Raw genomic sequence first — 10208 nt, 5'->3', positions numbered from 1 at the left:
GAGGTCATATAGTAATATCTTTTTCTTATAGCTTTAGAGGATTTTTTGAAAGTTAAGTCTTTATTTAAATTATCTGGAATTTATTTTTGTATGGTAAAAGGTCAGGATTCAATTTTATATATTTTTTTCCATGTGGTGAAACAGTGACCCCAATGCCATTAGGAGTCTTTCCCAGTTGATTGGTGATTCTACTCTGTCAGCCCCCCACGCACCCATATTTGCTGGAGTCTGTCTGTGGACTTCGTTCTGTTTTAGTGATCTGTGTATTCCGCATAGCAGTATCAGATTTAGTTACTGTACCTTTGGAACTGAATATCTTGTCGGGTGAGCACCCCGTCTTTTGTATTTTTTTGGTAGTCTAGCTATGGGTGCCCCTTTATTCTTCGATATATATTTAGAGTTGATCAATTTCCAGACAAATTCTGTTGCATGTTAATTGGAATCACATGCATTTGTTCATTTTATGTAGTCATTCAATAAATATTTTTCAAACATGGCATACGTATGCCAGCTATTATAAGAACTTATGGGAATTGCAGATATACTCGTATAGCAACAAACAGATGAAGTCCCCATCCTTGTGGAACCCATATTCTGTCAGGCAAGACAGATAACTGTAACATGTCAGTGTGGTCAGTGCTGAGGAAAATGAAGCAGGGTACGGAGACTTGAGACTAGGAAGGAGTGCTGGCTGCTTTATTTAGGGCAAGAACAGAAGGGCTTTCTAAGGTAATAGTGGAGGGAGTATGAAGGACCTGAGGGTACTGTGCTGATCTTTGGGAGAAGAGCACCCAGACAGGAGGAGAGAGTGCAGAGGCCCTGACTGAGGAGGGGCCATGCTTTGCATGTTTGACCTGTGCAAGGGGAGTTGGGAGAGTGACAAGAGGGAGGTTAGAGAGCTAAGGGAATGGGGAAGTGTCGTCTACATGTATGCTTAAGATGGGTAATTTGTTGGTTGATTGTCTGATGGGAGTGGGCAGTGACACAGGAAAGGTTTATTGTCAGAAACCTGCATTCAAGTTCTAAGCCTGCCTCTTAAAAATTTTGTGGGGGCCCAGCTGGGTGGCTCAGGTGGGGGGAGCACTGTGTTCCTAACACGGAGGTCACCGGTTCAATTCCCACATGGGCCAGTGAGCTGCGCCCTTTACAGCCAAAATTGTGAACAACAGCTCTCCCTGGAGCTGGGTTCTGAGTAGTCTGATGAGGCCACAGGCCACCTTGTGCCAACTCCTGACCAACTGCCTCTGCCTCTGCCTCAGCTTCAATACCAGCATGGGCCAGGGAGCTGTGTCCTGCACAACTAGACTGAGAGAAACTACAGCTTGAACTGCAGGTAGGGGGCGAGGCAGAAGAAAGGGGAAAAAAATAGTTTTGTGGCTAAGAAAGTCTCAAAAAGCCCAAGCTGTCGTTTCCTCATATTAAATAGAGAATAATTACAATGATGTATGTGTGTGTATATTTTGGTAACCTTTTGGTTTTGATATATCAAAAGTCTACAGGGAACTTGCAAGAATAATACGAGGAACTCCTTCCTGTGTACCCTTTTACCTGGATTCACCACTTGCTTCCATTTTGCCTCATTTGATTTGCTGTTTGCGCTGTGTCTTTCTATGTGTACATATATGTATGTGTGTTGTATGTATGTTTTCCCCGGAGGCATTTGAAAGGAAGTTGGAGATACCATGCCTTTTTTCCCTGCAAAATTTCAGCGTGTTTCCTAAGATCAAGCATAAATACGTAAGATACCTAAGATCAAGGATAATATCAAGGATAAATAAATACCAAAAATTAGGAAATTTGACACTGATACAATCTATTATCTAATCTGGTGGATTTTTGTCAACATGATACTGTCTGATGAAATTTTTTAATTTTTAAAATTTGTCAGTTATTCCACTGATGTTATGGCTACTTTTTCCCCCATCCAGCATCCAATCCAGGACCAGGTGTTGCATTTAATTGTCATGTTTCTTTATTCCCCTTCATTCTGGAACCATTTATTAGCCTTTCTTTGTCTTTCTTCACCTTGTTATTAAAAAAAAAAGTACAGGCTAGTTACTGGGTTTTTTCCCTTGATACTCTTCATTATTAGATTCAGATGATTCATTTTTGTCTGAAGCGCCTCAGAAAAGATGTGTCTGGTGAATCTCGGCAGAAGGGACATGATGTTGTATCACCATAAAACTCCTATTTATCTGGTGTCTCATTCAGTTTTCACCCATTCTTTTAGCCACCACTGGTTATCTCTAACTATTTGTGTGTCCATGTTCATTAGTTAGCACTATGCTGTAAGGAAGCATGTTCCCTTCTCCCCTACTTATTTATATTGTATGAACTCGGAGGTTCTCATTCAATGACTTCAAATCAGTACTATTGTTACGTCATCCATCGGGTTCGTCCTGTGGGAACCCTTTCAAGACGCTTCTTGTATTCTCTTGACATAGTCCCATCATTCTTTAAGCACTTTTTTACTTTCAGACATAACAAGATGCTCCAGACTTGTCTTATTCTTTCCCATCCCCAGTCTCAGGAATCAGTTTTTTCCCCAAAGAGCCTGGTTCCTTTTAGTGGAAATGACATTCAGAAACCAAGATCTGGGTGCCAGGTGTGCTCGTGGCTAATCTAGGTCTTCCCCGTTATCATCACACTGAATTCCAGTCTATGACTACACCACGTTTATTCTATTGGTGAACACATGCACTGCATCCAGTTTGGGGCTATCATGGAAAAAACGGCTATGAATCCTTTTTTTAACTAGTCTTGTGGGCATATGTTTTTCTTTCTCTTGGGTAACCACCCAGGAGTGCAAATGCTGGGTCATAGGGTAGGTGTGACTGTATGCTCAGTATGCGAGAAACTGGTCAGATCTTTCTCCAGGGAGGCTGTACCATTTCATTAGGCTCACCAACAAAGTACGAGAGTTCTGGGCGCTTCACAACCTCACCCACTTTCGATGTTATGAGCCTTTAATTTTAGCCCTTTGTTGCGTGTGTAGTAGTATGTCATGGTGGTTTTATTTTTTCATTTCCTTGTTAAATAATGATGTGGAGCATTTTTTCCACATACTTATTGGCTATTTTATAGCTTCCTTTGTGAAACCTACTTTTTAAAATTGTATTTGTCTTTTTATTGTTGAGTTCGAGTTCTGGAGATATGTTTTGGAGATACAAGTCTTTTGTCAGCTATATGTGTGAGTGTGTGTGTGTGTGTGTGTGTATACATTATTTATAACTTTGTTTTAAAATAAACAATTTATTTGTTATCAAATATAATTTTCCCTTAATAGTGTTTTTAATGAGAAGTTAATTTTCATAAATTTACTATTGTGTTTGTTTTATGGTTATTGCTTTCTAGTCTATCTAAGAAATCTTTGCTACCCTCAGTTATGGAGATAATGTGTTTTCTTCTAGAAGCTTTGTAATTTTACCTTTTATTTGATCCATCTGGGATTAATTAATTGTGTATCGTGTGAGGTAAATGGTTGAGTTTCATGGTTTTTCACATGGATATTCAATTGTTCCAGCGGTATTTATTGAAAACACTTTCCTTTCCCCCAGAATTGCTTTGGTTCCTTTGTCAAAAATCAATTGATTATGTAAGTGTGGGTCTATTTCTGGACTCCTTATTTTGGTTTTCTTTTGCTGTTGAAGGTTTTTTGTATATATACATATATTATGTTTTGTATATATACATATATGTATATATACATATATATTTAATAGGCTTTATTTTTCAAAATAGTTTTTAGATTTACAAAAAAATTGAGACGATAAGAGTTCCCATACTCCCTGCACTAAATTTCCCCTATTATTGACATCTCGCATTAGTATGGCACACTTGTTACAATTAATTAATCAATATTGATACATTATTAACTCTAAAGTACATGGTTTATTCAGACTTTAGTTTTTAACCTAACGTTCCTTTTCTGTTCCATAATGCCCAATCCCATTCCATACCACATTACGTTTAGTTGTCATGGCTCCTTAAGCTCCTCTTAGCTGTGACAGTCTCTCAGACTTTTCTTTCTTTCTTTCTTTTTTTTTTTTTTTTTTTGATGACCTTGGCAGTTTGAGGAATACTGGTCAGTTGTTTCGTAGGATGCCTCCTTATTGGAATTTGGTGTTTTTCTTCATGAGTAGGGTGAGATTATGGTTTTTTGGTAGGAAGACCATAGAGCAAAGTATCATTTTTATCCCATCATATCAAGTATATACTATCAGCATGGCTTATTTGATTTGTTGATGTTGACCTTGATCACGTGGCTGAGGCAGTGTTTGTCAGTTTTTCTATTGTAAAGATGCTTTTCCCCTCCTTTCCATGCTGTATCCTTTGGAAAGAAGTCACTGTGTACAGCTGGGATTTATGCTGCCCTCTCTGAGAACAAAGTGTCTACATAAATTATTTGGAATTCTTCTGCCTGAGAGATTAGACTCTTCTCCCCCACTTATTTGTTAACTCAATTACTTAGGTTTCTCGGTAAGATGTTGAACTTTTGAGTTAATTGAGACTTATTTGTTGGCCCAGCATATGATCTATATTGATGGACATTCCAGTTGGAAAGAGACTATTTTTCAGTTGTTGGGTTTAGTGTTCTATTAATGTGAGTCATGTAAAGTTCATTACTAGTGTTGCTCAGCTGTCTCTATCCTCATTGTTTCTTTAACTGTTTTCTTAATTAATTACTGAGAACGGTGTTCACATTTCCAACGATGATTTGCACTTGTCTTTTTCTCCCTTCAGTTTTGCCAGTTTTAGTTCATTTGTTTTGTTGCTCTGTTTTTAGAAACACAAACATTTATGATTTTTATGTTTCCCTTATGAATTGGCCTCTTCATCATTGTTAATGTTCCGCTTTACCTATGGCAATATTCCTTAATATAAGGCTTATTTTGTATGGTATTATTTCTTATGCTTACCGTTTTCACTGTATATATCTGTTATGGATTGAATTGTGGGTCCCCTGCCCCAAATTCATTGAAAGCCTAGCCCCCAGTTGAAGCCCTAGCCCCCCAGTACCTCAGAATGCGACTGTTTTTGGAAATAGGGCCTTTAAAGAGGCAATTAAGTGCAAACGAGGCCAATGAGGTTCCTAATCCAATCTGACTGGTGTCCTTATAAGAGGAATTAGGAAATTTGGACAGACTGACAGATACCAGGGGTGCACGTGCACCGAGAAAAGACTGTGAGGATACGTTGGGAAGGCCGCCACCTGCCTTCCCAAGGCACGGAAGGAGACCTCAGGAGGAACAGAACCTCCCGACAGCTTGCTTTTGGACTTCTGCCCTTCAGAACTCTATCGTATAAGCCACTCAATCTGTGGTATTTTGTTAAGACAGCCTGAGCAAACTAATGCAACATCTTTCCAGCCTTTTCTTTCCAGTGCATCTTTTATAGACAATATATAGTTGGGTATTTTTACCTATTCCAGTCTGTCCATTCCTGGCTTTAGTTGTGGTGTTCATTTATCTATAATGTAGTTATTGATATGATTGGTATTAGTTGGTCATTTTTCTATTTCTCCCGTTTGATATTTATTCTACTAGCCTTCCTTTTCTGCCTTCTTTGGAGATAATTGAATATTTTCCAGTATTCTCTTTTAATATTTTTATCGGCTTTTTGCCCATATCTCGTTGTATTATTATTACTTTGGTGGTTACTTTACGAATTACCATATGCAATATCCTTAACTTGTCACAGTTTACTTAAAGTTAGTATTGCATGACTTTCACATACAGTGTTATAATCTTGCAGCCATGTTGTTTCATTTACCCTTCCCATCCTGTGTGGTAATTTTTCATGTGTATGACACCTACATATATTACTAACCCCACAGTACAGTGTTCTAACTTTTGCTTTAAGCAATATTTTAAAGAAATCAAGGGAAGAAAGTATTATTTATATAATTTTATATGTAATATATTATAGGTATTTCAATAATTGTTTAAATTTACCCACATTTTTCCTATTTCTGATGCTCTTTTTCTTTCCTGTAGTTTTTCCATATGATGTTACTTCTTTTCAGCCTGAGAGGTTCTCTCAGTTTTTATTTCACCTTCATTTTCTTCCACCTTCATTTCGTTCACGTTTTTGCTGAATATGTAATTCTGGGTAGGTAGCTTTTACTTTCTCTCAACCTTTACAATGTGCCATCCCATTGTTTCATGGCTTCCATTGTTTATGATGACATTACTGAGCAAGGGCTCTCTGCCTGACGCCCACAGAAGCCAATACTACGGGACTGGCTTTTGAGAAAAAAAAAAAAAGCTTTTTTTGTGGGCTCGACTGGCAAGGAGACAGGAGGCAAGGCTCAAATTTGTCTCCCTAGTCCAGAGTTTAGGGCAAGATTTAAGGGGTTCAATACCAGATCTTCCTGGACAGTGGACCCTTTACTTCTGAAATGGTTCAGTGTTTAGGTTCCAGTAATGTCCCAGTCCTTTGGGTTCATTGAGGGGAACAGTTAAGGGTTCAAAAGTGTTACTTGTAAGTGCTATATCCAAGGTTTAAACTTTGGTTCCAGGTTTTGTTAGAAATAAGACCAGTTGGAGCTAGTTCTGTGGTTACAATAAGAAATCAGCCATAATTCTTACAGCTGTTCACCTATGTGTAAAGTGTCATTTTTTTCTGCAGCAGCTGTCAAGATTTCATCTTGGTTTTCAACAGCTTGACTATAAATATTTCTAGATGTGGTTTTCTTTGTATTTATCTTGCTTTAGGTTTGCTGAGCTTCTTGTATCAGTACATTAGTGTTTCATGAGTTTGACGAAAATTTCAGCCATTATATTTTCAAATATTTCCTATTCCTAAACCTTTTCTGCTCCTATCCTTTTGGTGTAGGCGGTAGCCATGTAGCCAAAACCTGCACTGGGGAAGCAACCTTGAGTCATACTTTTCCACCAATAAAAAACAAGAACGGTTGGAGTGGTAACTGCAAAAGAGATATAATCAGATTTAGGAAAGGTCCTCATAACAGCACCCGAACACCAGTGAAGGAGCTGTCCTCTGGGTGACCTGTCCTCATTACATACTAAATAACGCACAGAGCAGCGCCATGACAGACCTGGAGCGACCCATATAAGACCAAAAAGAGGATGGCAACCTAATTCTCAGAACTCCCTGCCCCATTCCAGGAAAACTCATGAATATTCCTCCCCTCAATCAAAGCTAACCCAGCCCCTAATCTGAGGGCACCTACAATGCTATGCCCATAGACCTCAGGGAGCCACATCTATTCTCTTTTGGAGTGTGCCCCCTTGGTGCATCAAGCTTTTGCTTTAAGAAACTTTTCTATCTGCAAACTGTCTCACCCACTCTCTTGATTTCTATCCTGAGAGGGGCAAGGAGCCCTGCGTGGGAAACACGGGGACTCCACTTACACATATTTTGGATGGTTTGATATTGTCCCACATTCTGGTCATTGATTTTTAAACTTATTTTTTTCTCTTCAGATTAGATTACTTTCTTTATATTAAATGGCTATATTTCTTCTATATTTCATCTCCAACCTGCTATTAAGCCCATGTAATACATTTTTCATTTCAAGTATTGTATTTTTCAATTCTAGATTTCTATTTGGCTCTTCTCTATTATTTGCTTTCTCTCCTGAGATACCTAATTTGTTTGTTCATTATGATCAAACTTGCCTTTAAAATCCTTAAGTTTAGTTATAATAGCTGCTTTAAAATTCTTGCCTGTTAATTCCAACATATGGGTCATCTTATGGTTGGTTTCTAGTGACTATATTTTCTCTTGATTGTGGGCCATTTTCCCTTATTTCTTCGCATAAAATGTGGATGATACCATGTACCGAGTCTGGATTGTGTCATCTTTTAAAGGAAGTTCAGTTTTGTGCTGGCAGACAGTTAAACTAGTGGAAGATTGTTGTGGTCATGCCAGGCTTCCTTATTTATAATTCTCTGTTAGAGCAGGTCAACTTCAGTTTTGAATTTAGTTTTAGGGTGCATTCCTCTTTCTGGGGCTTAGGCCTTCCTTCTAGGATGTGGCCTTTCTGCAGTCTCAACTAAATGCTGATGCACGCAGTAAGTCTCTTCACCCCGGCTTAGTTGGATTTCTAATGTTTCTCAGCATGTTATGGCCTCCGGCATCACTCCCTGTTCATCTCCCAGTCCTGTAGCAGATGATCTTTCTTAGGCCTTGCTGACTCCTTCCCTGTGCATGTACAGCCCAGTCCTTGGCCAGGCTTGCAGTGAAGGCTCACTCACACTTTTGAAATCTCCCCTTTGCACAGCTTCTCTTTCTCAGCTACCCTACCCCACAAACCCAGCTGCTTTCTCAGCTGGACAGGGAAATGTCTATAGAATATCTTTTTTTCTCTACAGTGTTTTATTCTTCTACAATGGAATGAAGTCTTGTTTATTCCCAAATGGTGATTTTGGTATTGTTCCATTCCTATGGATTATCGATTTTAAAGTCCCCTGGGTGAGAAAACTGAAATGCTATGGATGGATGAACCTTACAAGCAGAGGCCAAGTTATCTGTTAAAAAGATAGACTGGATAGAACTTTTAAAACAATAATCTTCCTTTGTTAAATCTGTTTTGGGTGATCAAAGATATATAGCATTTGACCGGCTCTCCTATGTATATCATGATGGCTATCCATCCCCTTTCTCTATGGGACAGTGGACTTTGTTATTCAGACTCTTAAAGGGACATAATCAGAAGACAATCCCCTTTGTAGATTTTGTCAGAAGGTCATTTGAACAGCAGTCAAAATAGTGAGTCTTATACTAAGTTCTTTTACATTAATTGTTGAAAGGGAGATGCTGATGGCTAAAGTCAGGTAATGAAAAATTGTAAGCTTGACTGACGTAAATTTGAATGCAGAGAGATGTAAATGTGTAATAGGCATCTTTGCTTCCTGTGTTTGGTAACTGATCAGATACAGATTAAAGAAGGGCTTCTGGGGACACCAATTTCAAAAAGAGAAGACATGTCTATTCGTTATTTTCTTCTGCGATCAAGTCTCAAAGGGCAGTAACATTGTGCTAAGTACAGAGCATCCAGTTTACTGGGATTGTGTGGTTGTGTCTCGGTCGTCTTCAAATAAAAAAAATGTCTCTCTTTCAAGGAAACACTTTAGAGGTAAAGTGATCAGAAAGCCAGTATCAATGAAAAAATCTTTATTTTTAATAATTTTTAATAATTCATTAAAATTGCTGTCTACTTATAAATGGAAAACACTGAATGTCTTAAACTGCTGATATTCTTTTACAACCTTGCCTTCTCTGCATTTTCCCAGTGCTTTCCTCCTATAACCCCTTTATTCTCACATTCTGTAGTGTTACAGAGTAGGACGTAGTGATACAGAGAGGAGAAGCTAACAGAAGTTGAGGTGAATTTTATTTTTCTTTTAAACAGAAGAAAGGAAAAAGGTGAGCTTACATTTTTATAAATATACATAAATATAGAGCGATAGGCAAAATCTTCCAAATAAATAAATAAATATTGCCACATGCTAAGGGGCATAGGAAATTGTGGGGGCTACTTTGGCTCTGCCAAACAGAAAACCCCTGATAAATGGTGCTGAGTTTGTTAGGTTACAACCAGTTTTCTACCTAAATCATTTGGGAATTTTCCATCTAGTTATCAGTATTGAGGAGCTTCCAATAGCTTTTCTACAGTATTATATTCCAACGGGAAACAAAAACTATATAAAGAAAATATTTGCCATGCACTGCTATATAATATTAGGATCTTAGTGTTTCAGAATAGGAACTAATCCTTCAAGTTCAGTTTAAAACCATCAGTGAAAACAGTTGCCCGACGTTTCTCTCATAAGTAAAAAGAATGGATCAGTTTCTAAGGTTGTATACATGGTAGCACTGGGGGGAAAAGGTGCCTGGGGAGAAGCCGTTGTTTAAATCTACTTTGCTTCTTAATATCCTTCTCAAATAGAGGTAGGAAAATGGGTCCCCTTGTGGGAAGACCCTAAGTCACAGGGTAAGGGGAGGGTGAGGACTGAGCAACACCCCCACCTGTGTGGTGCTCCTCAGCTCTTTGGCAAGTGAGGTTTGGTTTTCCTCAGGGTAGTACTGGGGCTCCTGGGCCTGAAAGCTCTCTTCATTTAATGCCCCCAGAATTTCCAAGGATTAAGACTCAGACCTGCCGGCCTAGGAATGTTTTAACTAATCCCCTAGCCACTGCTGCAAGGTAGTAAAGAAATCACAGTGAAGAGCTGACAGTGTGG

The sequence above is a fragment of the Rhinolophus hipposideros genome (genome assembly GCF_964194185.1).
Source record: "Rhinolophus hipposideros genome assembly, chromosome: 9".
NCBI classification, from domain to species: Eukaryota; Metazoa; Chordata; class Mammalia; order Chiroptera; family Rhinolophidae; genus Rhinolophus; species Rhinolophus hipposideros.
The sequence above is the reverse complement of the archived record's forward strand: the minus strand, read 5'-3'. Positions refer to the sequence as shown.